Genomic DNA, 24077 nt, shown 5'->3' on the forward strand with positions numbered 1-24077 from the left:
TATCTGCTGTAATAAACAGCCTGCGCTAATCACGTATGGAACAGGCTCCAATTCTGACATTATTGACAGCAAATATATCTGAAGGAATGGACACATTAGTAGAGATTAGTGTCACAAAGGCTTTTCCAAGCCCCTGAAGTGATGAGCGCCCACCATCCTACGCCTGTCTCCGCTTTATTAACACTCCTTTATTCCTAAACAGGGATAGGAGGGGGAGCGAGGAGACATTCCAGTCCTTAGCAATTCAGAAGCTTGGAAAAGCCTCTTTGACACAGCACTGGAGAAAAAACAAAACTAAAACAAAACAGCACCATTGGTGATACCTATCATTAGATTCACTAGTAAAGATGAATAAATCTATTTGAGTTGAATTTCATTAAAGGAGAAGTCCGGCAAAAATTTTTATTAAAGTATTGTATTGTCCCTAAAAAGTTATACAAATCCCCAATATACACTTATTACGGGACATGCTTATAAAGTTCTTTTTTTTCCTGCACTTACTACTGCATCAAGGCTTCTCTTCCTGGATAACATGGTGATGTCACTTTCTGGATAACATGGTGATGTCACTTGCTGGATAACATGGTGATGCCACGACCCGACCTGTGCGGGCTGTGGCTGCTGGAGAGGATGATGGCAGGGGGATGCTCAGTGTCCCTCCAGTGCCCTGTGTCCCTCAGTGTCCCCCCGCCATCATCCTCTCCAGCAGCCACAGCCCGCACAGCTCTGGGAGTCGGGTCGTACTGCTGCTTTGCATGGGAGTCCCTTCGTTTTATACATACTTTATGTAAGAAATTAAACTTCTGAATCAGGATCCTAAACTGCAAATAATCTGATCAGTCAAATTTACTGAACCAGACCTGAGATGAATTTTGGATAGAGATGAGTGAAAGTCAAATATGTTTGGGTTCATCCAAACTGGAAATTTCTGCATTTGATTGGTGGCAGCTGAAGAAGTTGAATGCATGACTCACGGCTTCATGATCCGTAGCATCCGTGATCTATGGAGCATGAGAATACGCCCTTAGGGCTGCATCCAACTTATTAGTCACCAGAAATAAAATGCTGAGAATTCGGACGAACACGAACGCACTAGAAGTTTGCTCATCTCTAATCTTGGGATGTTCACTTATTTCTATTCACTAGCAGAATGTATTATAGTCCAGGTAAGGTCACTACAGCTCATTGCCTATTGGAATTACCTCTAGTGATGCCTCCAAGGATTGTCTTGGTTTCTCTTACTGCCTAGATTCCCACAATCCCACTCACGTTTCTGATCTGAGCTTCTCAAGTATAATTTATCCCAAGCTATTGCTTTAGTTTTACCTTCCAATATTAATCTATAATATAAACCTACTTTATCTAGTTAGCAAGAACATTCCCTTATAGCTATCATCAGGGCCGCCATCAGGAATTTCGGGGCCCCATACAACCAAAGTGTCTGGGCCCCCCACATTAATTAAAAAAAAAAAAAATAGTGTGTTCGCCCCACGCCTTGCTGGGAGGTATAATTTGGTTCAGATCAATTCTAGAGAACTGGCTCATATACCCCGTTTTTCCCAGTGGCTTAAAATGTAACCTCTGTTAAACAGTTATAAAATTGTAGAAACTAAATGTGAACAAGGTGCAATTTAAATGTCACCATACAGACACTTACTTGTATAGCTGCCTCTTGTGCTCTGTATGCAGTGCATTATACTCACCCTTGCAACGTACAATTTATAGCGTGTCTACAAGCCCAGCGGGGCTCATTATGATGGAGACTAAAACTTATACAAGAGTGGGGTATGGGTTCCCCTGTATTCAGAATGCTGTTGAGTACTAGGCAATGCCCCGTTTGGGGTTACTGAATTTCGAGGGTCTGGGGGGCTGTTTGATTTGTATATGTTCACCAATATCCCCCCCCCGCCCCGGTATGCTCACTAACATAGAATATGTTGATAAGGCTAATATAATGAGGCTGTTCCATGTTAGTGAGCATATACAAATCACACCCCCCCCCCCAGGCAGACTAGTTTAGCTCACCCAAAACAGTGATAGCGAATACATGGCGGTGAGAACGCTTTCTAGGAGATCCTGTTTGTGCAGCAGAGGTGTCTTTATCCTGCTCTGCATAGACCCTCGAAATTCAATAATCCCAGACGGGGCATTGCCTAGCACTCAACAGCATTCTGAATACAGGGGAACCCCTACCCCACTCTTGTATAAGTTTTAGTCTCCACCATAATGAGCCCCGCTGGGCTTGTAGACACGCTATAAATTGTACGTTGCAAGGGTGAATATAATGCACTGCATACAGAGCACAAGAGACAGCTATACAAGTAAGTGTCTATTTGAATTGCACCTTGTTCACATTTAGCTTCTACAATTTTATAACTGTATAACAGAGGTTACATTTTAAGCCACTGGGGAAAATGGGGTATATGAGCCAGTTCTCTAGAATTGATCTCACACACAGACACCAGCACACATGTATACAGACACCAGCACACATGTATACACACATACAGACACCAGCACACATGTATACAGACACCAGCACACCAGGGCACGATGAAGTTTGAACTTCTGCAACCTGGAGAAATCACCTGATATCACCTGCAGTCCTATGTAACACCACATAACACAGTGGTATCTCTGAGTACAGATAATGTAGTAGATTTCACCTGCAGTCCTAGGTAACAGCACAGATAACACAGTGATATCTCTGAGTACAGGTAATGTAGTAGATTTCACCTGCAGTCCTAGGTAACAGCACAGATAACACAGTGATATCTCTGAGTATAGATCATGTAGTAGATGTCACCTGCAGTCCTAGGTAACAGCACAGATAACACAGTGATATCTCTGAGTACAGATAATGTAGATGTCACCTGCAGTCCTATGTAACACCACAGATAACACAGTGATATCTCTGAGTACAGATAATGTAGTAGCTGTCACCTCGGGGCACCACTACTAAATGATGTTCTACAAAATAAGAAAAGTGTCATACAGTGACTCACAGGTGACATCTTCTTTAATCTGAGGCGTCACTTTCCCTTTTCCTCTCCATCCGGCCCAGACCTCCATGATGATTTCTTCCAGATATGTTTCATCTTTTCAGAACCTGCGAGACAAACAATTTAGGCTCCGCACATTTCTAGCAACTTCCTTTCCTTTCTCCCCCCTGTAGGCTCCCATAGTAACTGCGCTGTTTGGTGTTATGTGCAGTAAAGCGAGTAAGAATGTGGGATGCCCCCTGTATGTAGGATCCCCTGCTGTGCCCCCTGTATGTAGGATTCCCTGCTGTGCCCCCATGAGCTAATAATGCCCCTAGAGGTGGCCCCCATGAACTAATAATGCCCCCAGAGGTACCCCCATGAGCTAATAATGCCCCCAGAGGTGCCCCCATGAACTAATAATGCCCCCAGAGGTGGCCCCCATTAACTAATAATGCCCCTAGAGGTACCCCCATACACTAATAATGCCCCCAGAGATGCCCCCATGAGTTAAAAATGCCCCCAGAGGTGCCCCATGAACTAATAATGCCCCCGAGAGGTGCCCCCATATACTAATAATGCCCCCAGAGGTGCCCCCATGAGCTAAAAATGCCCCCAGAGGTGCCCCCATATACTAATAATGCCCCCAGAGGTGCCCCCATATACTAATAATGCCCCCAGAGGTTCCCCCATGAGCTAATAATGCCCCCAGAGGTGCCCCATATACTAATAATGCCCCCAGAGGTGCCCCCATGAACTAATAATGCCCCTAGAGGTGCCCCCATATACTAATAATGCCCCGGAGGTGCCCCTATGAACTAAGAAAGCCCCAGAGGTGCCCCCATATACTAATAATGCCCCCAGAGGTGCCCCCATACACTAATAATGCCCCCAGAGGTGCCCCCATATACTAATAATGCCCCCAGAGGTGCCCCCATACACTAATAATGCCCCCAGAGGTGCCCCCATATACTAGTAATGCCCCCAGAGGTGCCCCCATACACTAATAATGCCCCCAGAGGTGCCCCCATTAACTAATAATGCCCCTAGAGGTACCCCCATACACTAATAATGCCCCCAGAGATGCCCCCATGAGTTAAAAATGCCCCCAGAGGTGCCCCATGAACTAATAATGCCCCCGAGAGGTGCCCCCATATACTAATAATGCCCCCAGAGGTGCCCCCATGAGCTAAAAATGCCCCCAGAGGTGCCCCCATATACTAATAATGCCCCCAGAGGTGCCCCCATATACTAATAATGCCCCCAGAGGTTCCCCCATGAGCTAATAATGCCCCCAGAGGTGCCCCATATACTAATAATGCCCCCAGAGGTGCCCCCATGAACTAATAATGCCCCTAGAGGTGCCCCCATATACTAATAATGCCCCGGAGGTGCCCCTATGAACTAATAATGCCCCAGAGGTGCCCCCATATACTAATAATGCCCCCAGAGGTGCCCCCATACACTAATAATGCCCCCAGAGGTGCCCCCATATACTAATAATGCCCCCAGAGGTGCCCCCATACACTAATAATGCCCCCAGAGGTGCCCCCATATACTAGTAATGCCCCCAGAGGTGCCCCCATACACTAATAATGCCCCCAGAGGTGCCCCCATTAACTAATAATGCCCCTAGAGGTACCCCCATACACTAATAATGCCCCCAGAGATGCCCCCATGAGTTAATAATGCCCCCAGAGGTGCCCCATGAACTAATAATGCCCCCCAGAGGTGCCCCCATATACTAATAATGCCCCCAGAGGTGCCCCCATGAGCTAATAATGCCCCCAGAGGTGCCCCAATATACTAATAATGCCCCCAGAGGTGCCCCCATATACTAATAATGCCCCCAGAGGTGCCCCCATGAGCTAATAATGCCCCCAGAGGTGCCCCATATACTAATAATGCACCCAGAGGTACCCCCATGAACTAATAATGCCCCCAAAGGTACCCCCATATACTAATAATGCCCCGGAGGTGCCCCTATGAACTAATAATGCCCCCAGAGGTGCCCCCATATACTAATAATGCCCCCAGAGGTGCCCCCATACACTAATAATGCCCCCAGAGGTGCCCACATATATTAATAATGCCCCCAGAGGTGCCCCCATATACTAATAATGCCCCCAGAGGTGCCCCCATATACTAATTATGCCCCCAGAGGTGCCCCCATATACTAATAATGCCCCCAGAGGTGCCCCCATACACTAATAATGCCCCCAGAGGTGCCCCCATATACTAGTAATGCCCCCAGAGGTGCCCCATATACTAATAATGCCCCCAGAGGTGCCCCCATACACTAATAATGCCCCAGAGGTGCCCCCATACACTAATAATACCCCCAGAGGTGCCCCCATACACTAATAATGCCCCCAGAGGTGCCCCCACATACTAATAATGCCCCTAGAGGTACCCCCATACACTAATAATGCCCCCAGAGATGCCCCCATGAGTTAATAATGCCCCCAGAGGTGCCCCATGAACTAATAATGCCCCCAGAGGTGCCCCCATATACTAATAATGCCCCCAGAGGTGCCCCCATGAGCTAATAATGCCCCCAGAGGTGCCCCCATATACTAATAATGCCCCCAGAGGTGCCCCCATATACTAATAATGCCCCCAGAGGTGCCCCCATGAGCTAATAATGCCCCCAGAGGTGCCCCATATACTAATAATGCCCCCAGAGGTGCCCCTATGAACTAATAATGCCCCCAGAGGTACCCCCATATACTAATAATGCCCCGGAGGTGCCCCCATGAACTAATAATGCCCCCAGAGGTGCCCCCATATACTAATAATGCCCCCAGAGGTGCCCCCATACACTAATAATGCCCCCAGAGGTACCCCCATACACTAATAATGCCCCCAGAGGTGCCCCCATATACTAGTAATGCCCCCAGAGGTGCCCCCATATACTAATAATGCCCCCAGAGGTGCCCCCATACACTAATAATGCCCCCAGTGGTGCCCCCATACACTAATAATGCCCCCAGAGGTGCCCCCATACACTAATAATGCCCCCAGAGGTGCCCCCATACACTAATAATGCCCCCAGAGGTGCCCCCATATACTAATAATGCCCCCAGAGGTGCCCCATGAACTAATAATGCCCCCAGAGGTGCCCCCATATACTAGTAATGCCCCCAGAGGTGCCCCCATATACTAATAATGCCCCCAGAGGTGCCCCCATATACTAATAATGCCCCCAGAGGTGCCCCCATACACTAATAATGCCCCCAGAGGTGCCACCATATACTAATAATGCCCCCAGAGGTGCCCCCATATACTAATAATGCCCCCAGAGGTGCCCCCATATACTAATAATGCCCCCAGAGGCGCCCCCATACACTAATAATGCCCCCATAGTAATGCCCCCAGAGGTGCCCCCATATACTAATAATGCCCCCAGAGGTGCCCCCATACACTAATAATGCCCCCAAAGGTGCCCCCATACACTAATAATGCCCCCAGAGGTGCCTTCATACACTAATAATGCCCCCAGAGGTGCCCCCATACACTAATAATGCCCCCAGAGGTGCCCCCATATACTAATAATGCCCCCAGAGGTGCCCCATGAACTAATAATGCCCCCAGAGGTGCCCCCATATACTAGTAATGCCCCCAGAGATGCCCCCATATACTAATAATGCCCCCAGAGGTGCCCCCATGAGCTAATAATGCCCACAGAGGTGCCCCCATACACTAATAATGCCCCCAGAGGTGCCCCCATACACTAATAATGCCCCCAGAGGTGCCCCCATATACTAATAATGCCCCCAGAGGTGCCCTCATATACTAATAATGCCCCCAGAGGTGCCCCCATACACTAATAATGCCCCCAGAGGTGCCCCCATATACTAATAATGCCCCCAGAGGTGCCCCATGAACTAATAATGCCCCCAGAGGTGCCCCCATATACTAATAATGCCCCCAGAGGTGCCCCCATATACTAATAATGCCCCCAGAGGCGCCCCCATACACTAATAATGCCCCCATAGTAATGCCCCCAGAGGTGCCCCCATATACTAATAATGCCCCCAGAGGTGCCCCCATACACTAATAATGCCCCCAAAGGTGCCCCCATACACTAATAATGCCCCCAGAGGTGCCTTCATACACTAATAATGCCCCCAGAGGTGCCCCCATACACTAATAATGCCCCCAGAGGTGCCCCCATATACTAATAATGCCCCCAGAGGTGCCCCATGAACTAATAATGCCCCCAGAGGTGCCCCCATATACTAGTAATGCCCCCAGAGATGCCCCCATATACTAATAATGCCCCCAGAGGTGCCCCCATGAGCTAATAATGCCCCCAGAGGTGCCCCCATACACTAATAATGCCCCCAGAGGTGCCCCCATACACTAATAATGCCCCCAGAGGTGCCCCCATATACTAATAATGCCCCCAGAGGTGCCCCCATATACTAATAATGCCCCCAGAGGCGCCCCCATACACTAATAATGCCCCCAGAGGTGCCCCCATATACTAATAATGCCCCCAGAGGTGCCCCCATGAACTAATAATGCCCCCAGAGGTACCCCCATATACTAATAATGCCCCGGAGGTGCCCCCATGAACTAATAATGCCCCCAGAGGTGCCCCCATATACTAATAATGCCCCCAGAGGTGCCCCCATACACTAATAATGCCCCCAGAGGTGCCCCCATATACTAATAATGCCCCCAGAGGTGCCCCCATACACTAATAATGCCTCCAGAGGTGCCCCCATATACTAGTAATGCCCCCAGAGGTGCCCCCATATACTAATAATGCCCCCAGAGGTGCCCCCATACACTAATAATGCCCCCAGAGGTGCCCCCATACACTAATAATGCCCCCAGAGGTGCCCCCATACACTAATAATGCCCCCAGAGGTGCCCCCATACACTAATAATGCCCCCAGAGGTGCCCCCATATACTAATAATGCCCCCAGAGGTGCCCCATGAACTAATAATGCCCCCAGAGGTGCCCCCATATACTAGTAATGCCCCCAGAGGTGCCTTCATATACTAATAATGCCCCCAGAGGTGCCCCCATATACTAATTATGCCCCCAGAGGTGCCCCCATACACTAATAATGCCCCCAGAGGTGCCCCCATTTACTAATAATGCCCCCAGAGGTACCCCCATACACTAATAATGCCCCCAGAGGTGCCCCCATATACTAATAATGCCCCCAGAGGTGCCCCCCATGAACTAATAATGCCCCCAGAGGTGCCCCCATATACTAGTAATGCCCCCAGAGGTTCCCCCATATACTAATAATGTCCCCAGAGGTGCCCCCATACACTAATAATGCCCCCAGAGGTGCCCCCATATACTAATAATGCCCCCAGAGGTGCCCCCATATACTAATAATGCCCCCAGAGGCGCCCCCATACACTAATAATGCCCCCAGAGGTGCCCCCATACACTAATAATGCCCCCAGAGGTGCCCCCATACACTAATAATGCCCCCAGAGGTGCCCCCCATACACTAATAATGCCCCCAGAGGTGCCCCTAAAAAAACAAACATCCTACTCACCTAATCCGCGCTGTGTGGCTGCAGGCTGCAGCTCTTCCTCCTCTTCGGGCTCCATCTTGCGAGCCGCAGGGACGGGACTTCCGGCAGACGTGATGACGTCACATGATCACGCCTGCCGGAGAGGTCACATCCCGGCCTCCCATAGGCTGCTGGTATGAAGTGCCGGCAGCCTATGGGAGAGAATACAGGAGGAGGACGCTGACAGGTCCTGCTCCTGTATTCTGATCGCTTTAATGTTCCGCCCGCTCAATGTGCGGGCGGAACATTAAAGCGATCAGTGCATCCCGAGAAGCTGCACGGCCGCAGCTTCTCGGGATGCTCAAAAACAAGTGGCAAGGGGGGCCGAGCGGGCCCCCCCCCATGTCTCTTAGGGTCCGGGCCCCATACGGCAGTACCAGTTGTACTGCCCTATCGGCGGCCCTGGCTATCATACCAATATCTCAGGGACACTGCAGGCCTCCACCCCCGCTATTTTCAGATATACAGTATGTCTTTTTTTTTTAAGAATTTCTATTAGAGCTTATATAAGAACAGAGGACACGGACATTTGGTTTCTTGCCTCTTCATGCCAGAAAAGTCTTTGTGTTATCTACAAAAAAAAGGTAAGGATGAGTTAGAACTTTTTATAGCTCAGGCATTTATTAGAAAGACATTGAACAGTGATGTGGCCCAATTTTACACACAGTCGGAGTTTGCTCAACATGACAGAAACAAGTGTGGACTGTAGATGAGCACCCCCTCCACCTCCGACACACAAATAACAATGCACAATTCTCATGACATCTGAATTAGCTGCAGGTTCAGCATACAGTACCTGCATTTTTTTTAACATGGCTTTGTGACATTAACCCTTCAGAAGGTCGAGAAGGAGATTTTTTTCCAGCCCCACTGCTGTTATTAAAGAACTGGACTGTTTGCCAACAGTACTGACACTGGAATGAACAGCCAATGTAGGACAGGGTTGGTCCTTCAGAGTGAAAGACACTCCTTGTAAGTGGATACCAATCTGTATAAAGAGGAGTACAGTGGTACCTTGGTTTAAGAGTAACTTGGATTAAGAGCGTTTTGGTTTAAGAGCTCACAGTTTTTCAAAATTGTGACTTGGTTTAAGAGCATTGCTTTGGTTTAAGAGCTCCCTGTACTGGGTGGGAGCATGAGTGGGGGAGGGGCATGGTCTGAATAGCAGGGTCTGCAGCCCTGTACTCTGACCCAGGAAGTCTCCCTCACCTTCCAAATCATAGTAGATCCACTTCAGGCTGGGGCTTGCATCAGGGGACAGGACTGTGTAGGTAATCTCTTCATAGCTCCCCAGACAGACTGCTGCTAAACTGTGCTCACTCTACACCCTGCTCATTCCTTCATACTCCCTGCAGTCTCTGTCAGCCCTTGTGTTTCCCATCCTCGCTATTATGAGGATCTGCGGCTCCATCCTGTATCCACAAACTGCTGCTGTTTTTTCAGGTTTAAGCCCTTACTATACATTATACTCCACATGCTGATTGTTATACTGTATAATAACTTATAATATCACACATCCAGCTGTTTATAAATGTTTGTTTAATTTGTTTTACATGTTATTCAGAATAGAAAAAAATCATTATTTTTGGGGTGTGGAACCAATTGTCTGCATATCAGTGATTTCTTATGGGAAGTTTTACTTTGGTTTAAGAGTGGATTTGGATTACAAGCACAGTCCCGGACCGAATTATGCTCGTAATCCAAGGCACCACTGTATTTTGAAGAAGTGCATACTGCTCTATTCACTTAGGGGCACATTTATCTTCTGCACAATTTTTATTTTCAGTGCTGCATAAGACCCCCCCCCCCCTCCCCCCACAAAATTTATCAGTAAGCGCACTGGCCTTGATGAGTCTTGCACAACTTTTTAGCTAAAACAGCTTGGCTAAGAAACTATGCCAGGATAGGAGTACTCCTGCGCAATTTTTCGCACAAAAACTTTGCACATGATAAAAAAAATTGCGAAAATGAAAGCATGCCCCCTTCGAGTGTAAAAAAAATTCCAAATATGGCGCATCTGGCGCAAACTGCTCAAAAGTAGTGCAAATGCATTTATAAATCCTGCACAAATTCTTACTCCTTGTGCAAAAACTTGGTATTAGCCAAAATATTAGCGTAAACTGAATGATACGCACGCCTCTTAGGGTTCCCAAACAGCCCCCCAGCCCCCGGCCGCACGATCGCCCCCAGCCCTGCAGCCCCCGACCGCACGATTGCCCCCAGCATCGCAGCCCCCGGCCGCACGATCGCCCCCAGCGGGCGATCGTGCAGCCGGGGGCTGCGGGCGATCATGCAGCCGGGGGCTGCGGGGCTGCAGGCGATCGTGCGGCCGGGGGCTGTGGGGCTGGGGGCGATCATGCGGCCGGGGGCTGCGGGGCTGGGGGCGATCGTGCGGCCGGGGGCTGCGGGGCTGGGGGCGATCGTGCGGCCGGGGGCTGTGGGGCTGGGGGCGATCGTGCGGCCGGGGGCTGTGGGGCTGGGGGCGATCGTGCGGCCGGGGGCTGGGGGCGATCATGCGGCCGGGGGCTGCGGGGCTGGGGGCGATCGTGGGGCCGGGGGCTGGGGGCGATCATGCGGCCGGGGGCTGCGGGGCTGGGGGCGATCGTGCGGCCGGGGGCTGGGGGCGATCATGCAGCCAGGGGCTGCGGGGCTGGGGGCGATCGTGCGGCCGGGGGCTGCGGGACTGGGGGCGATCGAGCGGCCGGGGGCTGGGGGCGATCATGCGGCCGGGGGCTGCAGGGCTGGGGGCGATCATGCGGCCGGGGGCTGGGGGCGATCGGGGCTGCAGGGGGGCGGGCAGGATATACATTATCCCGGCTCCCGGCACGTTCCGCCCGGCCAATCAGTGCGCTGCCCCGCCGCAGCGCACTGATTGGCCGGGCGGGCCGTGAAGACACCGGGAGCCCCGAAGCAAGCAGGAACGGGGACCCGGTAATGTATAATGTCCGGCGGCCGGGGGGTTAATGGGGCGGGCTGCAGACAAAATCGCAGCAGGGATGTACATCCCTGCTGCGAGTTTCTCTGCTATTGAAAGTATAGGGCCAGGATCTGCAGCGAGTCTCGCTGCAAAAACGCAGCAAGGAGACTCGCTGCAGATCCGGCAAGTGTGTTTGTAACCTTAATATAGGAATTTTGACCTAAAATTTTTTTTTTTTTTAAATAAGAGACTGGATTTGTGGCAGCTATTAACCATGTCTACAATGATGTGTAGTAATGATACAGAGGCTTTCCTATTGGTATCAGCTAGAACGTTAACACCACACATGATCAGTCCATGGAGATGCTAAATAGAACCTTCCTTCGGACCCTTCTTTTTCTTTCCTTCCCCTTTGATAGGATCTGATCAGCTGTGCACAATGAGATGACTTTCCGCTCACTTCTACAGTATTCAGCTGTTGTTTGCTAGATTGTGACCAGCCGAGTTACCTGTATGATTCCCATCAATCTCCTGTGGCCTCGATTATTGCACACTGGATGGCTTTGCGTCTGTATTTCGCACCTTTCTTTTGCAAGTGTTATTGAAAATGTTTTGCAGTTTTTCCTATACTACAACCTTCATGTCTAGCAACTATGATCATGTTTTTATCATGTTTCAATTGTGGAAATAAAAAAGATCTAAAATCCAAGACCCTTAATCGTACAGGGCCAGCATGGCTTGGTGAGGAGTAGAGGGGGGGGGGGGGGGGGGGTCACTGTCCCTAAATTCCTTAGTTAAAGTGAAGAAATATCATATTGCTTCAGCACCAACATATTGTGGGTGCCAGTCCTTTCTTAGTTTGTGGAAACAGTTTCGGTTCAGCCCCTTTCTGTTCCAGCACTCTTGTGCACATAGTAAGATCCATAAAGGAATGGAGGTGAAGTCTTTTGTAGAATAAGTTGACTGGATACACAGACCTCAACCCCATCTAACACCTTTGTGATCAACTACAACAGAGATTGTAAGCCATCCCCTTAAATGTTCTGATAAGTTCAGGTATCAACACCTGATACAGGTATACTTGAGTGCTCCAGATTAATAAGTTTAGGGCAGCTGCAGTCTGCTAAAGATCAGACACATGAGACAACTTTGTGTTGACAAGCTTCTGTTTAATTTAGCGGTAAGCATCTTGTTATAAGCAAAGATAAGAAAAAGAAAACAATTACAAAATACAGGCCTTCTTCTACCAGCAGTTACATAGCCTGTGTCTAAGAAACTGATGTTCTTGGCTATATACCTAGCCTTAGCTGCTACTTTCTCCAGACTGAGGGGGCTCCCTCTACGCAGCTCCTGCTGCAGACTATCATCACCACAGAGCATTGCATCTACTTGCTAAATATATGTTTTTCCTTTTACAGAATTACCTTCAACACCACAATCCCCATAAACTTTTAACAACTGACGGCTGAATATTCGTCCAACTGTCAGTTATCTCTCCTATCCACTACCCATCCTCCCCATACTCAGGAACATTTGGTACCCCCAAGTGTTCCTATATTCTCTATGGGGAGGGGAGGAGTAAGAGCACAGCAGCTTATGTCTCCCAAAACAAAGGGGTCAGGCATTGATTTTCCATCACGCCCTCTCACCACCAACATCATCTGGCGGTGGTTTTTTGGGAGAGTCCCCTACACCTAAGATTGACATCTGAATCCGTTGCAAGTGGAGGGTTTGGTCAACTAAAGTCTTAGTTGTATGGGGACCTTAACCCAATATCAGTGTCTGATCTCCTTAATGCTCTACTAGATGAATGGACAAATATTCGCTCAGACACCTTCAAAATCTTTAAGAAAGTCTTTAGAGAAGAGTGAAAGCTGTTATACCTGCAAAAGTGGAAGCAACTCTATATTAATGACCATGGGTTTAGAATGGGATGTCCTAAACGCTCCTACATGTATAGTGTGTAGGTGTCTTATCCATATAGTATATCTTTAAGCCATCATGGTGGAGGAATGTGGTACAGACAGTTGCCATCCATCAGCTATGAGTAGAGTCATTAGATTTTGGCTTATGAGTGAATAGAAAATGAGACAAACTTGTGAACCACACTAAGCGCGAAAAGCTCGGCCAAAGCAATGAAACTAACCCTGTCACATTCCTTCAGCCCTCACATTGTTCTTATTACTAGTTTGGGCCATTTTAAAACTAATTAAAAACATTCCGGCTGGTCTGGAATCTCCAATTACTGTAACTCTCAGAATGGTGTATTTTTGTCATGTTTCTATGCCGATAATTATGGTTTCTCCCTATGAAATGTCCTTCCACTACTTCTGTATACAGTGCACCGCACGCCCAATTATCTCTGAACCGCACACAGCGATTGTAATCTCGTATAATAAATGGGCTGAAAGACAAGAAAGCCTCGCACTTCTCGAAGAAAACCTTGTTTCTCAGCTTTTTTTAATTATCAAATGTAACACTGCGTCCACCCCGTTAAAATGGCGATTAGATTGGAAAACAATAAAGATACTTGGACACTTGGACGGTCCTATAATGAGGTAATCTCATATTCACTAACAAGCTCTTTTATGCTTTATTTACTGGTTTATGTATTGATTTATTCTTGTACAATCCAATGATTGAACCTAGGTGGCTGGGGGATGAGGGAGGGCGGGCAGGGAATGTATTCCAGTCTCTGAGTGGCATGGATAGGGTGGGGTGGGGGGCACTAACATACCAACATAACATACCAAGGACGGAATCTTTGTTGGCCCAGATACGACTTTGACTATGACTGCCAAACATATATACGTTTGCATAAATTTGGTGATAAATATGGCGATGTGTCCATCACTGGATCGGCATCCAATGCATCAACAGGATCAAGGAAGTAAGTATGACATTTTTTTTTACAGGTTATTGTGCTTTCTCACTCGGTTCCTAGAGTGACAGGTTCCCTTTAAGAAGCTTTGTACTGGGCTGAGTAGGGAAGGAATTTTTAGTCTCACCATGGGCAGCAACATATGAAAAGATATGTTTGAGTGGAATATCCCTTTAAATTGAAATAAATTTGTAGTGTACATTGGTGAACCCTAGGCTTCTGAATGTTACCCCAGTCTTCATTGGCGAGAACAATATGCGATTTCCTGACACTAAAGCCTTAATGACTGATATATAAAACAAGTCGGGTTTAAGCTACCTGATGCCAGTGAAATCACATCTCTTCTTATTTCTTATTATTTCTAAATCACTTTAATTCAATTTACGGCTGAAGGTTAAATTGGTAGTTAATGCGGCATAACTGATCTATAGAGATATTTAGGCCTATGAATTCATTTTACAGATTTACATCCTTATACAATCAGGTTTATTTAATAAAATATATTGTGTGTGAACCTGGCGGCTGGGTGCATAGATTCCCATAGAGAGGTCCTATGTATTAATAAAAGCCCACAGCAGCCAATCAGAGATCATGTTTTATCTTTCCAGTGTAGTTAAGAAAATAAAAGCTGAATTCTGATTGGATTCATTTGGCCCTTTATAAGGAACCACAAGTCATTGGGGTGATCCCTGGCTAAGACTGGAAGATGTCACAGTGGGGGCTGCGCAGGAGGTAATAAGTGAGAGCTGGGACTGTAATCTATTAGGAGTGGCCGACCCCTATCTTATCTTTATACAGGTATCACCTTTCATTGTAATTCTGTCTGTGATGATAAAAAGGACATTGCTGTAAAATGATCTGTACATAACAGGAAGCTTTTTATTAGGTTTAGTGGCCAGACTGAAAACTGCAAGATTATTTAAAGGGAACCTGACACCACTCCTGACCTATCAGTTTTAGTAAATTGTTGTATTCCCTCTGAAATAACAATTCTAAAGCTTTTTTTTTTTTATTCTCTGTGCCGTTCCTCTGTTATTCTTACTTTGACTAAAAAGACAACAGGGTGTTACCAATTAAGGGTGTGTCCAGGGGCGTAACTACCACTGTAGCAGCCATAGTGGCTACTATGGGGCCAAAGACATCAAGGGGCCCCATTGCCTACGCTGAGCCCCCTGAGCTGTCATCATTTGGAGCTTCAGGTGGCCAAGCCAGGCCTCTGGGGTTCTCAAAATGTCCCTTTAACTGCAAGCACTCCTGAAGAGCGCGTGCAGTTATGAGTTGACTTGACATCTAAGTGGCCAGTCGGCAAGGGGGGCGGCCCCAGTCAAGTTTGCTATGGGCCCAGCCATTTTTAGTTACGCTCCTGGGTGTGTCCCTACACACTTTGGCACTGTTACCTCTGAGTGGATAGTGTCAGACAGTATATAGGCACGCCCCAATTGGTAACACCCAGTTGTCTTTTTAGTCATACATTTCTAGTAAGAATAACAGAGGAATGGCACATCACAGAGCTATAAGAATAGATGATACAGAATTGTTATTTCATAGGGAATACAAGTATTCGCTAATACAGATCAGGAATGCTGACCAGTTCCCTTTAAATATATAAATAGTAAATAGAATATAAATTCTGTAAAAATATAAATTTAAACAGCAGCTTTGAAGGCACATCTCCTTTAAGGGGGCTTCCCATGACTTTTCTTAATGAGCTTGGTTCTTCCGGATCCCAGGCACCTTGATGGTGGCCGCTGTGCTCTTACCTCCTGCCATTTTGCATTATATAAATGATACTTTAATCTATCAATTTATTTTGTGACAACCTCCGGCATTTATGTAATCGCTGCTTTGTTATGAGGTCTGTTGTTATAGACTGAAGTGACAATAGTGTTCAATACAGATTTCCCCATCTTGGCTTCCCAGCGCAGATATTGATGATGTGACTGATGTAACCTATTAATCCCTTTTCACGTGAGGGACATGCGGAATGGGGATATGATTCATGATGAAATGGGATGGATTTTTATGAGTTATATTAACATTTATTGATTTTCTATTTCTGTGTACGAGGTAGAGAAATACTGGCATATTGAATTCCTGTCATAGAGGTCTACCGTCTAATTTTATACTTAACAGTGAGTGATGGGGAAGCTCAGGAACTGGTGGGAGAGTGATATACGGCTGATGTCCTAAATCAATGGGATTACAGTAAGGCTTGTATTATCCTCTTTACTTTCTAGAGGACGTTTAGGTTCTGAAAACTTTTATTAATGGGCCTCATACCACAAGAGAGTGGCTGGAAAGTATGTCTGTGCTACATTCACTATAACCTGGAAGGTAATTGGAAATGAAACAGTTAATGACTGGTTGCCCAGTTATGACATAAGGGTATCAAGTTGGGTTCCCCTGTTCATGTCCCCTCTAATCTCTAGGGCAGGGAGGTCTCAGCTTGGGACTTGGGACAGCCATGAATTAAACTTGAATGGACATTCTGTAATACCCCATCTGTCCTGCAGGGGCCGCTATAGGAGAAATGTGCAAACACTTGTCCCATACCCTGGCTAAAATAGCTATTTGGCATAGGTTTTAGCCGCCGGACTCATAGCAATGATCTGATCAGTTACTGAAGTAAGTTAAGGTTGTACTGGAAAGAATATTGGATTTTCTTGAATATAATTCCTATTCAGTATTTTCCTTTTCCCCCCCTAATTTTATTCTATCACCATATACTGTATAAGCTATAAACATGCCACCAGACACCACAACATTTTACCTTTAATTAGACTGCCAATCACTAGTAGACAGTGTTGAAGTGGCCAACCAGAAGACTGGAGGATCCTCTGATGGGCCCCTAGCTGTATAACCTGCACTAACACGGACTGATGTTGTTTCTCACTGGTTCTTGCTTGGTGGGGCCCCCCCGAATAATTTCCTCTGGTGGGCCCCAGATACCCCAGTCCAACACTGCTAGTAAAAGGTGGAGGGGGCGGGGCACACCTCGACCTATGAATGACCAGGACTCATGGAATTCTACTCTAAAATAAAAAAGAAGGGGACACCTCCTAGAGATGGTAACTATAAAACCTTCTATAGTTGCACTATAGGCAGGCAAAAATATGCTGTGGGCGAGTAACATACATATACGCCTCCATTGTTGCTGGGGAAACAGTTGGACCCCTACATATATCTCAGGTGATTGGATGGTCATACCCAAATTGGTGTAAGTTAATAAATTGGTGACTGATTCATCAGATTCGATACAAAACTCTTCAGGGGACCGTTTTAAGGAAAGAGATTGCCAAAAGTAGACAACAGTTTTAGGTTTTAAAGCAAATGTAGCACTTTTTTACTAGTCAAAAAAATATTTCCATACAACTTGGTCGGTGCGCACGGATAGATCCTGGTGGCACCGTCCATTTTTCAAATTGATGCCCGGTTCCCACGATCTGTGCCATTTTCTCTATATGCAAATGAGGTTGCTTGGTGCACTAGAGGCGGGACCAACACCCCCGATGCACTGATAGCTCCTCCCCTGGGTGACAAGCTTAGGCAGAGCCATCTTGATTAAAAGATGCATCACTAAAGATATTGGTGCATTGAGGGGTGCTGGGCTCACCACCAATGCACCATAAGACCTAATTTGCATATAGAGAAACTGTCAAAAATCGCGGGAACCAGGCAGCAGTTTGAAAAATGGACTGCGCCATCAGGATCTACACACCAATGTGGACCAGGTGGTATGAAAATATATTTTTTTTATTAATGAAAGTGGTACATTCGTTTTAATTAGAGATGAACAAACTTTTCAAAAGTTCTGTTCAAACCGCACTAAAACAGCTAAACGATTAGCATCTTCGCTCATGTCTACTTACCTGTCCACGTTGCCTTGGTGTCCTTCTTCTCTGGTCTCCGGTATCCCCCCCAGCCGCCTCCGGCCTTATCAGCCAATCACTGACTGAGACGGGACATTGACTGGGCTGGAGGTGGCTGGAGACACCAGAAACCCATAGAAGAACCACACTGATTACTTTTTTATGTGTAGTTTATTGTGCACCCACCACGTTTATGAAATCATTCCGAATTTTGTAAAAAGTTCAGCAAACTTTTTGTAAAGTTCAGAACGGATCTCTGTTCATAAGATTCACTTTGCTTATCTCTAGTTTTAAGCAACAAGAAGACCTAACAATACTGTATTTTTTTTTATCCTTTTCTATTATGTATCATTACAAATATGATCACTATCTAAGGCTCCGTTCCCACTGAGGAAAGGTAGCGGAATTCTGTGACGGAATTGTCCGCCGCGGAATGCCGTTAGCCTCCCGCTCATAATGGGAGTCTATGGGAGGCGCGCGCTCCTGCTCTGTCCGCGCTGAGGAATGGACATCATTCTTCAGCGCGGACAGAGCAGGAGCGCGCGCCTCCCATAGACTCCCATTATGAGCGGGAGGCTAACGGCATTCCGCGGCGGACAATTCCGTCACAGAATTCCGCTACCTTTCCTCAGTGGGAACGGGGCCTAATGCAGAAATTACTCTGAGAAAATAGGTAGTGATGTTCCTAACTGGTGAATGAATGGATGTATTCTAATAGGCCGTAAATGTTAAATATATCAATGTTCCCGGTTGAAGACACATTAATTGCAGCAGCAGCCAGATTGTGATTCATGTAGTAAAGCATTAGAACAATGACAGGTAAAGAGCTTGTAGCAAGGCCGGGATCATCTATCACTACCTACTCTCTCCAAGAGAACAAGTCTCACTAAGATATTACACCCATGGAGTGATCAAGGTGACACTTTTGGGGCCTCTGTGTGGTGATTGGGGTATATAGCTAAGTTTGCTGTATCTGCCGGCAGATTTCACAACACAGACACCAAAAGGAAATCACTAAGATGGTGTGAAACGAGCCAAAACCATATGAGGTAGGAAGATAAATCCTGAATGGAAAAAATATGTCACAATATTTAAACATAGAGATATACATGCCAAATACAAAGTAAGTAATGGATAGATAAAGTGCTGCTCCTCATTTAGGTGGGCATTAAGGCATTAGAGTATATGTAGATGGGCCTTGGGCATTAAGGCCCAGAATGTATGGCCTAAAATGCGCTAGTTTTCACACATTATAAGAACATCCTCTGTACCCAAGTACAGAGTGTTGGATTCTCATCTTCGGTATTTATCTCCCTAGCCCATATCACTAGTATATGCCATCACTGTATGACCAGTGGACATCCATCCTCCAGGATTCCCTTCATCATGAGCATGAATGGGATGGAAGGTTGGTCTACCATTGTGTTCCTTTCCCGTTTTTCTTCTACATATTGGCTCCCGACCAGTTGGTGGTCAAGTGGTTGGAATTGGCTGGGATTGGTGAACCCAGAAGGGTGGGCAGCGCTCTTCAGCACAAATACCTTCACAATCGATGGAGGCCCAGTGGTCATAGTGATATACTATTAGATAAGAACATACCCTATAGATATACATTTAGAACTACATATATAAAAAAACAGGGCTCTATCTGCTTTGAAGATACATTAAGAAATTAATCAGCTCAGAATTCTCTGCCTATAGATGACAGGATAAAAGGGGGAGATTCACCTCAAGTTTGACTAGTGATATTTAAGTTGTCACGTCTAATGATAAAAGTAACTTAATCGCCATCAAAACAAATTACAGTAAAGAGGTAATGAATGCAATCACACCGCAATCAGGAAAGTGAGGATGTGACCGGCACATGGCAACACAGTAATGTACAGTAATATTTGTTAGCCGGCTCCCATCACTCAGCTATGAGATAATCAGATAGATGGGGAGGCAGCCTTACAGAGTCATGTGGAATAATGTGTTCTGCTTATATAACCTAACCTGTCATCCAGGGTCACCTACACTTATGGCCGGCCATCAACAATGAATAGATGTAAGATCCTTCAGCCGACAGCTACTCTATGTCTCCCATCCCCCATGCTCCTCCTGTGCTGCTTGTATGGGTCCTATTACAAGGTGCGATTTTTAACTATTAACGACTAACGATAAACGATCGCAAATGAGATTGTTTATCGTTAACCTGAAATTGTTTGCCATATTATACAGAACGATAGTCGTTAGTTAGGATTGTTACTATGATCGTTATTGCGGTCGTTACTATGATCGTTTACTCCTTCTGATCCCAGCAAAACAATAGACAATGTGCAATTACACTGAACGATTAGTGAAAAAATGCGGAACTTGAGCAAACAAATGTGGAATTACAGTGAACGATTAGCGAACGATTAACGATAATTTTAGGTTCAGATCTAAATCAACGATCAACGACATACGAAGGATTTTTCGTTCGTTGCCTGCAATTACACAGAACGATTATCGTTTAAATTCGAACGATTTAACGATTTTTCGCACAATAATCGTCCCGTGTAATAGGGCCCTATCCCTACAGAACAAATGGATCAGCAATACAGAACAAATGGATCCCTACAGAACAAATGGATCAGGCATGTTCGAATCCAATTGTCCAATCCTTCCCTCCCCTGATATTTGCCTCCAGGGGAAAGTTAGGAGGCCTCCATATACATTAGATGGGTGACCGGTCCCCCAGAAATGAATCTGCCCCGAATCTAATGTGTATAGATTGCTGAAAGGCGATATGTCACCTCTATATTATTATCAGATCAGATAGGGAGAGAGGAAGATAATTAGATGAGATCTATCTATTAGCTGATGTCTTTTTGTAAAGTTATTAGACTTAGACTGAGCTGCTGTATGCAAGCCTCCTCTCTCCCCCAACCCTCCTTGCTCGGTTTCCAGCAAAGAGTCCTATGTGTCAATCAATCAAGGCAGGGAGGGATGGGGGAGAGAGGAGGCATGCATGCTGCAGCTCAGTAACACCTCCCTGACACTTGCTCTGGACATGATATTGAGCTGATTTATTTTAGAGGGGTCAACTTACAGAAAGAGCACCTCTCTAGTCTATATTTTTTGGTATGGTATTGCTGCTCAGTTCCATTGATGTCAAGAGATGTAATACTATAAAATCCCTTGATTTTATGTAGCACTCCAGGATCACGGGTCTAAGTTATATACAGGGAACAGTAAAAGAGCATGAGTCTCCAATAAAGGGGCCATTTAGTGGATACCATGCTGTTTATTTTTATATTTTTTAGCATCCATTGGTGGTCATATGTAACTGTTTAGGTCTACAGTTGCATATATTTGTCTACCCTTACTCCCCCACCATTACTTTAGCTTAACGGTAATGTGTCAACTATTGTTTAAATCAAGTTTTATCTAAAACATTTTAAAATAATTTTTGGTGTTTTTTTTTTTTAATTTTCCATTTTACTATGTACATTAAGAAATAATTATGATTTTTTTTTTTTTAGACCTAAGGCTTAACCCTTTGAGGACCAGGCCCAAAATGACCCAGTGGACCGCGCAAATTTTGATCTTAGTGTTTCCGTTTTTCCCTCCTCCCCTTCTAAGAGCTCCAGCACTTTCAGTTTTTTATCTACAGGCCATGTAAGGGCTTATTTGTTACAGGAATAGTTGTACTTTGTAATGGCGTCATTCATTTTACCATAACATGTATGATGGAATTCCAAATATATTATTTATGAAGATATAAATTGGTGAAATCGCAAAAAAGAATGCAATATGGTAAGGTTTGGGGGGTTCCTGTGTCTACGTAATGCACTATATGGTAAAAGCGACATGATACCATTACTCTATAGGTCAGTACGAACACAACCATATGCAGGTTTACGCAGATTCTCTAATGTTATATATTTTTTTTAAATGAAATCCTTTTTTTTGGCAATTAATTATAAATAAAATGGGACTATTGTGACGCTTATAACGGTTTTATTTTTTCACCTACGGGGCTGTATGGGGTGTCATTTTTTCCGCCATGATCTCTAGTTTTTATTAATACCATATTTGTGAAGATCGGATGTTTTGATCACTTTTTATTAATTTTTTTATACATATAATGTAACATAAAATCGGTAATCCGCGCACTTTTTTCCCTCTTTTCGTGTACGCCGTTTACCGTTCGCAATGACGCTTGTTATATTTTAATAGATCGGACAATTACGCACGCTACGGTATATTATATGTTTATCTATTTATTTATTTTTATATGTTTTATTTATATAATGGGAAAGGGGGGTGATTTCAACTTTTATTGGGGGAGGGGCTTTGGGGTTGTGTGTTAGTGTTTTTAACTTTTTTTTTTTTACACATTTGAAGTCCCTTTGGGATACTTTTACATTCACTACTTGGATTTTTACACTGATCATTGCTATGCCATAGGCATAGCATTGATCAGTGTTATCGGCGCTCTGCTCATTGAGCCTGCCTGTGCAGGCTTAGTGTAGCAGATCGCCGATCGGACCGCACGGAGGCAGGTGAGAGAGCTCCGGCGGCCCGTTTTACCGATCGGGACCCCCGCAGTCACACTGCGGGGGTCCCGATCGGTAAGTGACAGGGGACTCCCCCTGTCACTTACACTTAAACGCCGCGGTCGCGCCGCGATCGCGGCATTTAAGGAGTTAATGACACGCGGCAGCGCGATCGCTGCAGCGTGTCATTACCGGTGAGGTCCCGGCTGCTGATTGCAGCCGGCCCCCACCTGCTATGAAGCGCGCTCCGCTCCGGAGCACGCTTCATAGCGTGAGAAACACCCAGGGCGTACAGTTACGCCCTAGGTCGTCTGGGGACAGACTTCCATGGCGTAACTATACGCCCTGGGTCGTCTAAGGGTTAAAGGGGTTATCTGGGTAACAAAAACAATATTCTAAACAATCCCCTTCCCAATACCACCCTATGTCTAATATACATGTATAACCTATCTTGCACCCTTCCCGTTTTTTCTTATTGGCTTTGGATGTGTAAAATCCTCTCCACTAGGTCTACTCTGAGCTCCCTCTCCCCCCCCCCCCCCTCCCTTTGTAGTCACAGGACATGTGATCTCCTTTCCGGGGGTCGGGTTAGCTATTGACTTGGTAACCCAACCCCCAGGAGACATCATCTGCAACATCTACATGCACCTGTGCTGCTTCCATAGACTTACATGTGTCCCTGAGCCTAGGTTTCTGTAATATGAAGTTAAAGTTCTATCTCGGCTTGCTGTCAGTGAATGCAGGCATATGTACCTGTCTGAGTGTCTAAACTCTGCATATTGTAAAGTGTTATAGATGTTCTTAGAGTCTGGATGGAACTAGAATGATTTCGTTCACAGTCAGCAAGCAGAGATCTAAACTTACACTACACCCCCCACCCCCGGTAAACAGATGCTGTTATGCAGCACATAGCTACACCATGTGTGTGTCAGCTCTGCTACATCATCAGCTGGTATAGAATTCATATTGGGGTGATGTGATGCAAAATCAGTGAAAAAAACAGTCCTGTGTTTACTGTGCAATAGTAATGAGAGCAGTGGGCAGGAAAGAAAGCTAAGGGAGCGAGTACACAAATGGAGCAATCAGGGAGATGCATGATGGGAAATGTAGTTTCCTACCTTGGTTATAGATCTGCTTTTAGAAAAACTTGTAACTCAGGAACAGCAGCAGCTAGAAAGACATGAGACAGCTCAAAATACTCAGGAGGACTTGGTGAGTAAGAACAACTAGCATTTAATTTTTTTTTGCTCTTAGGTGGATAACCCCTTTAAGTCTGAGACTGGCCTGAGAATTTCATGTGCCGTGTGTGATGTTCTTCTCCTCCTGTGAAGGAGAAGGCTGCAAGAAAGTGGTCAGAA

This window comes from Dendropsophus ebraccatus, chromosome 5 (assembly GCF_027789765.1).
Source record: "Dendropsophus ebraccatus isolate aDenEbr1 chromosome 5, aDenEbr1.pat, whole genome shotgun sequence".
NCBI lineage: Eukaryota > Metazoa > Chordata > Amphibia > Anura > Hylidae > Dendropsophus > Dendropsophus ebraccatus.